Source organism: Schistocerca americana, chromosome X (genome assembly GCF_021461395.2).
Source record: "Schistocerca americana isolate TAMUIC-IGC-003095 chromosome X, iqSchAmer2.1, whole genome shotgun sequence".
Classification (NCBI taxonomy): Eukaryota; Metazoa; Arthropoda; class Insecta; order Orthoptera; family Acrididae; genus Schistocerca; species Schistocerca americana.
In genome coordinates this window covers 408,898,965-408,908,687 of record NC_060130.1, presented here as the reverse complement: position 1 = coordinate 408,908,687, position 9,723 = coordinate 408,898,965, and positions in this window count along the sequence as shown.

Sequence of the window (9,723 nt, the reverse complement as noted above, 5' to 3'; positions counted from 1 at the left end):
GATGATAACTTTTATAATAAGTAAAAGTTGATGTTAACAGATTTTTTTTTCCTTATTCAATAGCAGCTTTTTGGTGTTTGGCTCAATAAAGTAACATGAGACACTGTGTGATCTTTGTAATCATCAAGTAATTGGTATCAGCTTTCCTAAAAGATATGACCTGTCTTATTGATGTAACCAACTTGGACAGCGAGCTAGAATTATCTCAACTGTCTGAAGTCAATGCATATTTGCCACCCACACCACCAATGGTGCTGCAAGCAGTGAGTGGCCACCACAAGACAAATCTCGGAAAGAACCCATAGCCTCAAGGTGATCGCTGCATCTTCTGATGGCATCCTGTGGCTGAACTGGCAGATATAAGTGGGCACTCCACCAGGAGTGGCAGTTCTTGTTGGGGATCTGTATGATCCGCATATTACGCTGGCTGCTCTGTGATGACAACTATTGCCTCAGAACCAGACTATTCTTGGACTGTGTGATTCTTTAGTTCTGGTTCACTATTTGTCTATCCATTGAATATGAAGTAAATGTGCTAGTAAGTGTAAAAAAGTGTTTGCAAATGTAAAACTCAACACTTGCTTTTCATATGTAAATGTAGAAATAAAGAAAGCAAATAAGTTATGCGGAAAAATCTGCCAGGCCTTCCCCAGAATGCACTTCCTCACAATAGATGATGTGACCAGAGAACATTACACAAGGCATGACATCCATTTAAATGGAAGGCAAAATCTCTCTTAAGTCAAAAAAATGTACATTTGGTAAACAGTGAATATGCTGTTTAAAGATCAAAGTCCTTACCTCAGACTGCTGAAAAGGCTCCAAAACCAAGAAAGTGTACTACAAGCTCCCACTACATGCCCCTACTGCACACAGAAGGACAAACAGACCATTCAACAACGCTAAAGATAAACACAGCAATAACCAAACAACACCAGTCACAGAGACAAAAAACAAGGTGCTCTCAGCAACTGAAATTACACAGCAGGGTGCCCAAGGTGTACAGCAGTAGCAGTGGAAGCAATTCAATTCAATTCAATTTATTAGCGTCCTTGTAGTACATCATCAAAATGATATAGGACTTGTCAATAAACATTACAATTTAAAATACATATACATGAAAATTTGTAATTGATTTACTTGTCACTTAGACATTACAATTTTAATAGAACTTTTAGAACATTAACATAAAAATATACAAGTAGGATAACAACGTACAAAAAAAAGTTAGCGATTGTCACATCAAAGATTATTTACATTCTTACATTAACAGTTTCACACTTTCATAGAAACAGCAAGTATTTAAATGTGAGCAATTACACATATTTATTATGTCAGGGAAATATTATCTGCGCTTTTATTGTCAACGATTCACAAACTCTTCAATACTGTAAAAACTATTGCTCAATAACATGTTTTTTAATTCTCTTTTAAATATGTACAGTTTTGGTATTATTTTTAGTTCTTTGGGGAGAGCATTGTAGGGTTGGTATAGCACACTTTTGTGATACATAGCTGTTTTATGAATTTCTCTGTGGAACTCATTCCTATTCCTTGTTTCTTAGTTGTGAAATTCTCTGTTTAATGTAGAAAATTCCTTGTGTTCTTTTAAGAAACATATGCTTTCACATATGTATAAAGATGGTAGTGTCATGATTTTTAATTCTTTGAAAGCTTGCCTACAAGAGTCTCTATATCCTATACCTTTTATTATTCTGACTGCCTTCTTTTGTAGTCTAAAGGAGTGTTTTGTTAGACTGATGTTCCCCCAAAACTGTACGCCGTATCTTAATAAACTGTGCATGAATGAGAAATAAACACATAACACTGTTTTAATATTACATGAGCTTTTAAGCATTCTGAGTATATAACATGTTTGACTTAATTTTTTGTTCAATGATATTACATGCTTTTCCCATCTTAAGTGTTCATCAAACCATACTCCCAAGAATTTAGTGTATGATGCTTGTTCAATCTTACACTTACCCAGTTCTACTGTAAGGTTAGTTTTTATTTTATTTGTAAAATGTCTGAAGTTGATCCACGTTGTTTTTTTGGCATTCACAATGAGTCTGTTTTCATTAAACCACCTGTCTGCTTCGTCTGTTGCTAATGTGACTTTTTTCTGTAAGTCAGCTTCACTATTTGCTTTAACAAACAAACTTGTATCATCAGCAAACAGTACTGCCTCTGCTTCAGATAGTTGACTTGGTAGGTCATTGATAAATATTAAAAACAGTAATGGCCCTAAATGAATCTTTTAAGACAGGGGTGTTTCCATCAAAACTTAAAATGTCTACTATAAAGCCACTTTACAAGAATGGTGATAAATATGATGTTAGTAACTTTAGGCCTTTATCAATGTTGTCAGGTTTCTCAAAAATAATAGAAAGGATAATGTATCAGAGACTATACAAATTTCTTATTAGGAATAGAATATTGGTTAATGCGCAAAATGGTTTCCGTAAAAATAAATCAACTGAAACAGCTATCTTCAATTTTTTGCAACTTGTTCTAAATTCCATAAACAGAAAGGAATTAAATTGTGGATTGTTTTTAGACTTATCAAAGGCCTTTGATGTCATCGACCATAAGTTACTGCTTAGGAAGTTATATGCCTATGGGATACGTGGAGTTGCCCACAAATGGTTTGAATCATATCTGTCAGACAGGTATCAGAAGGTGGAGATAAGCCAGGCAGATAGGACATATTCATCAAGATTCGAGAGAGTTTTGTAGGGAGTACCGCAGGGATCTGTGAAGGATCTAGTCAGGAAACATCAATGACATAATTATGGTGTTTCATCCAATCAACCTCAAGAGCTTGAAAGTTTTTCTGCTGCGGTATGCACAAGTGAAAAACTAGAGCAAAATGAGTCCCAAATAGAAGCAGTGATTTATGGCTGGTACCCTCATGACCACAGCAACATGCTGAAGTGGGCAAGTGTCCAACTGTGACATTGCTCACAATATAGATATATCAGCTGTAAGTGAATCTACAAAAGGATGCACATCACAGTAGTGAAGGTGGCTCTATCAATCTTACTATTTTTCACTAAAATATCAGATATTTGAACAATAAATTTATATTTTTATCTGTAAATCTACGTGATATGGGTCCTGTTGACTGTCCACAAGTTCTATGAACTACTGAGCACCATATGACAGTTAAAATTGAGGGGCTGCAGCTTAATGGGTATAATTTAGCTATTCATTATTGTAGAACAAGTAGATAGAAAGGTGGTGCTGTAATTTATATTAATAACAAAATTATTTATACACATTTATATCCAAACAAATTTTGTACAGATCAAGGTGGCAGGTCATTCGCATTGAAATCACTACAAAGGACAAAAACAGCTACAGTTCCTCTGGCAGGAAAGTTTTTTATTTTAGTGGTAACCTAGAATCTCTTTTGGCTGAACTTTTTTTGAAAATTAGAAATTTAATATATACAGTGGACTTATAGGTTAACTTTTTAACTGAGAATACCTGTAAGACTGATCTACAGCATTTAGTGAACTCCTTACAAATTGGTGCTATGGTTAATATACCTCATTAGAGTTACAGAAAACTGCCAAAGACTTACAGACAATATTTTCATTGACAAGACAACAGTACAGGTATAAGCCAAGTCATAAATGTATTTTATGATCATGATGGTCAACAACATCAATTTTTGCAGCAAAGTTTCCCACACCTATCAGTCCTTTAGATGTATAAACACTGACACTCTTTCTGCCTTCAATTACCATTTGTCACAGGCAGATTGGGATCCAGTATATAGGGTAACTACCGTAAATGATAAATTTATCATGTTTGTAAATTAATTCATCTCTCTATTTGAAATGACTTTTTCAAAAAGCACTGCCAGGAAGAATATTGAGGTTTCTACTGGTAACCCTTGGGTTATTGAAGGAATTCAAATTTCTTGCAGCACTGAGAGGGAATTACCTGTCTCATTTAGAGTATCAAATGATCCCCTTAAAAGACCATATTATAAATTGTACTGTAAAGTTTTAGAAAGTGTGATAAACAGCTCCAGATCTTTTTCTCGCTGCAGCAATGTCAGAGATTTGATGTTTTATTGGATTCCTGATATTCACGGTACACTCGTGAAATGGTTGTACGAGAAAATCCCCACTTCACCACTACCTTGGAGATGCTGTGACCCATTGCTTGTGCACCAACTATAACACCACGTTCAAACTCACTTAAATCTTGATAACCTGCCATTGCAGCAGCAGTAACTGATCTAACAACTGTGCCAGACACTTGTTGTCTTATACAGGCATTGCCTCAGTGCCGTATTCTGCCTGTTTACATATCTCTGTAGTTGAATATGCATGCCTGTACCAGTTTAATTGGTGCTTCTGTGTATATGTTCAGGAAACTAGATAAAAAATCAATAGTCTCATACCTCAGTGAGGAACTTGAAACTTTCAGCACAAGGAAGGAGCATGTAAAGGAACTATGGTTCATATTAAAAAGAATAATTGACTGATTGATATGCACCCAGTAAAACAGTTAGTAATGGAAGGGATCCTCCATGGTATACAGTCACTGTAAAGAAACTTCTAAAGAAACACAGTTCACTGCATAACAGGTGTAAAACAAAGTGTATGGCTATCGATAGAGAGATGGTGAATGAAACGCGTTTGGAAGTCAAGAGAGCTACGCAGGATGCCTTCAATGACTACTGTAGCAGAATAATCTCTAATGATATTTCACAAAACCCAAAGAAATTCTGGTCATATGTAAAGGATGTTAGTGCCACCAAAGTTAGTGTTCAGTCCCCAGAGAAAGAGACAGGAACTGAAACTGGGGTAGCAAAGCAAAAGCAGAAGGAACATTTTCAAATGTTGGAAAAAAGCACAGGTCACTCCTGTCCACAAACAAAGGTAGCAGAAGTGATTCACAAAACTATTGTTCAATATCCTCGACACAGATGTGTTGTAGAATGTTAGAACATACTCTGAGCTCAGACATAATAGGGTACTTTGAACAGCAGAATTACCTCCTTAATGCCAACCAGTATGGATTCCGAAAACATCACTCATGTGAAACCAACCTCGCACTTTTCTCACATGACATACCGAAAGCTTTGGTTCAAGGCAGTCAGAGAGCTGCAGTATTTCTTGATTTCCAAAAAGCATTTGACTCAGTACCACACCTACACTTATTGTCAAAAGTGCAGTCAGATGGGGTATCAAGTGAAATTAGTGACTAGATTGAGAACTTTTTGGTAGGGAGGACACAGCACTTTATCTTGGATGCAGAGTTATCATCAGATGTAGAAATAACTTTATGTGTGCCACAGGGAGGTGTGTTAGGACCCACGCTGTTCGTGTTGTATACCAGTGACAATACCAATAGTAACCTCAGACTTTTTGCAGATGATGCAGTTACCTATGATGAAGTACTGTTTGAAAGAAGCTGCATATACCAGTATACTCACCCAGATCTTCATAAATTTCAAAGTGGTGCAAAGATTGGCAGTTTACTTCAGATGTTCAGAAATGTAAAATTATGCACTTCACAAAATGAAAAAAAACAAAACAACATAGTGCCCTATGACTATAATATCAATGAATCAGTTTTGGATTCTGTCAACTCATATAAATATCTGGGTGTAACACTTTGCAGGGATATGAAAGGGAATAATCACATAGGCTCAGTTGTGGGTAAAGCAGATGATAAGTTTGGGTTAATTGGTATAGACTACTGGGGAAGTGCAATCAGTCTATAAAGGAGATTGCTTACATGTCACTCATGCAACCGGTTCTGCAATATTGCTCAGGTGTGTGGGACCCATACAAAGCAGGACTAACAGGGGATATTGCATGTATACAGAGAAGGGCAGCACGAATGGTCACAGGTTTGTTTTCCATGTAGAGTGTCACAGGAATACCAAAGGAACTGAACTGGAAGACTCTTGAAGATAGACGTAAACTATGCCGAGAAAGTCTATTAATAAAGTTTCAAGAACCGGCTTTAAATGACAACTCAAAGAGTATACTACAAGCCCCTACATATCACTCACATAGGGATTGTGAGGATAAAATTAGAATAATTACTGCATACACAGAGGCATTCAATCAATTATTCTTACCATGCTCCATGTGTGAATGGAACAGGAAGAACCCCTAATGACTGATACAATGGGAAGTACCCTCTTCCGCGTACCTCAGGGAGGTTTGCAGAGTATAAATGTAGATGAATACAACATTCATTGTGGGCTGAACTAGTAGTCAGAGGAAGGTTTTCAACTTCCTGTACTTCCTTCACAATAACTTGGAGAATCATACTACATATTATTTTTATGCAAAATATGTAAAATAAACAGGATAGCTTCTCTTTCCTTCCATGCACACAATTAGATAAGTGGGAACCCAAGAAAGAATCATATTTTGCATTTACCTAAAATTCCCAAACAGTTAATACGTTGAGTACGAAGGAATTTAGTACCACCAAAAAGTGTCTTTCTCTCATAACTTATTCATAAGTTAAGCTAAAAATTCTTTAATATTTTACCATATCTATCTGGAGGCGTTTTCATGATAGAGACAATAGAGAAATACAGGGCGTTTCACATACGATGCCCGCAATGAATCTGGGGCTTCCCCTGTCCATATGTCACTGGGCCTGATCCTCAGACAGTGACACTGTGCATGAGCCACCTATACTATGAGACTGAGTATACAGGTGTTTTCTTTTGAGTTGTTTGTCAAGTTTCCATTCACTGTGGTACACACAGAGGATCAAAGAGTGTTTCTTGTGTTGAAATATGCAAAAACAGCATCTAATGTGGAAAGTTGGCTTGCATTCATAGCAAAATTTACCAGTGTGCACATTCCTAATGATTCAACGATACATAGATTTCTGAAGAAATTTGAAGAGACTGATCCACGTTACACAAATGAAGGTCTACAGAATCCAGTGTTTTATTTTAAAAAAAAAATAGATGATGTAGGAGAGGCCTTGGAAAGAAGTGCAAGAAAATCATTGTGCCATTTAGCACTTCAAACTTGCATGTCAGCAGCATCTGCTCATTGAGCTATGCATTAACTCACTCTGAAGCCATACAAAATTACAGTGTTGTGTCAGTCAACTAACTCAGATATTGCTGCTCACTTTCATTATTGCAACTGCCTGCTAAAGTCTGTGCATGATTGGGACATTGATCCTGAAATGCTCTTTCTTTCTGATGAAGAATGGCTGCATTTGTCAGGCTATGTAAATTTGTAGACAGTCGATGTTGGAGGTCCAAAGGTCCTCATCAGTTACATCAACAGCCTATTGCAACTCTACAGATAGAATAATATTGAACCTAATGATCTCTCTCCTAATTGCTGATGGATAAATAATTGATGAATGACAAATGGAGAAGATAAAACCTTTTGTTTCCACCAAATAATTATTCATTCAGTAGCTACTGAGCCCCCAGGTGCATCATCATGAGTAATAAATTATAAAGCCAGAGAAACACTGTTTACAGAGCTTCCACTACATGTGGTTGGATTTTTGCAGTGTTGGCTACATTGCAGACCAGAGACCAACCGACAGTTCTGTCACATTAACCCTAAAGAAAGTAAATACTTTTAGGATACTACTTACCGTAAAGAGGGGGCAATGAACTGTCAATGAGCCCACACAAAGGAAAGAAAACTTGCTAGTTTTTGGAGTTATTCTTTAACAAGTCTCCCCCCACCCCATGCACACACATACATATGAGTGGAGGATGTGTGTAAGGATATCTTCCATCTGTGTAGTTTCTTTTTATGTTGCTATGACAAAAATCTCAATTTAAATGACTGCTTCATAACCTGGGCCCTCTGGATTCCTCCCTCCACCACCAACTTCTCTGGACTATGTCAATTGTCAGGCCCTGCCTGGCTTTGTCAACCCACCTCTTCAGCTGTGAAAACATGTGCCCAGCTCAGCCATGCCTGCTCCTAATGTCACAGTAGGATGTGTGCATGTGGTCACATCTCTTTCTAAAGTTTCTCATAACCATTTCCAGGATGTACTTTCTATAACTCCATGATGTGATAACAGGAGTGTGGTATGCAATTGGTGCAAGACGACTTATTGGACTAATCTTTTTCCCTGAAACTATAAATTCCTATAAGTATGTGAAGAATATCCTGCATCCTTTTTTAGAGAACTAACACGTAATGAAAAGACCTATGGTTATTCTACGCAGGATAATGCAAGACAACACACCACCAATGCTCCTACAATGGTAATATCATTTCACAAATTTCAGCGACCAAAATTCAGCGAGCATTTGGTAGTGTGTTCAAATGTTCTCAGGCAGCTCTTGCTATAAAGGGACATCATTTGGAGCACCTACTGTAAATAAGAGTATATATTAACTAAATATATTCAAATTAAAGTGTCAGAAGGCATGTTCATATAGCCTAGTGATTAGGATTACAGGTTGTGAAATGCAGGAAATCTGGAATTGAGTACTGTATTTTATGGACTATAAAATGCTACAGACTACAAGACACACCTTAATTTTTAAGCAGTTATTTATAAAAAAATAACATTTTTACCATTTTTATTATTAGATTGCAAAGCCAGACTCAAAACATTTATTTTATGAAGTAGAACTGATCTGTAAAATCCCTGAAAATCATCATTTGAACATTCTGCTCCTTCTCCTTCTTCCTCATTGTCAACATCGCTGTCCTCTTGATATATAAGACTGTCTTTACTACCATCAAGTGTGTCACATATGCCGCACTTTTTGAAAGATTTAATGATAATGTCTTCTCTCACCTTATGGCATGACTGTTTTATCCACTGACACTCTTATTTGATTGCAGACTGCAATGACATTGTAGACTGCAGTAACACATCAAAGGCTAGTGTACTAAAAAAAATTTGCAATGCAAATATTATCAACTGCAACTGATATGGATGCACAAAAAGCAGCATATACAAGCTACTTTGGATCCATTACGGGGTATGTTTTTTTCTTTTTTTTTTTTTTTTTTAAGAGTGTTCCTGGAGCCACTCTGTAGCATTTATGGACGTGTGGGTTGACACATTGTCCTGCTGGAACCGCCCAAGTCCGTCGGAATGCACAAAGGACATGAATGGAGCAGGTGATCACACAGGATGAATTCGTACGTGTCACCTGTCAGTCATATCTAGATGTATGATGGTCCCATATCACTCCAACTGCACATGCCCCACACCAATCCACAGCCTCTACCAGCATGAACAGTCCTCTGCTGATGTGCAGGGTCCATGGATTGACGATGTTGACTCCATACCCGTACACATCCATGTGCTTGTTACAAATTGAAACAAGATGTGTAACAGATTGTAACCAGCTCAAATTTTCAGTTCATCTGGCATGAATTCATCCACTGGGTAATAACATTTCATTGCCAGTGCCTCATACACACTGGAGAGCCAAAGGAACTGGTGTAGGCATGTGCATTCATATACAGAGATTAACAGGCAGAATATGGCGATTTGGTCAGCAATGTCTATATGAGACAACAAGCATATGGCACAGTTGTTAGATTGGTTACTGCTGCTATAATGGCAGTTTATCAAGAATTAAGTGAGTTTGAACATGGTGTTACAGTCAGTATATGAGCAATGGGACACAGCATCTCCAAGGTAGTGATGAAGGGGGATTTTCCCACATGACCACTTCATGAGTGTACCGTGAATATCAGGAATCTGGTAAAACATCAGATC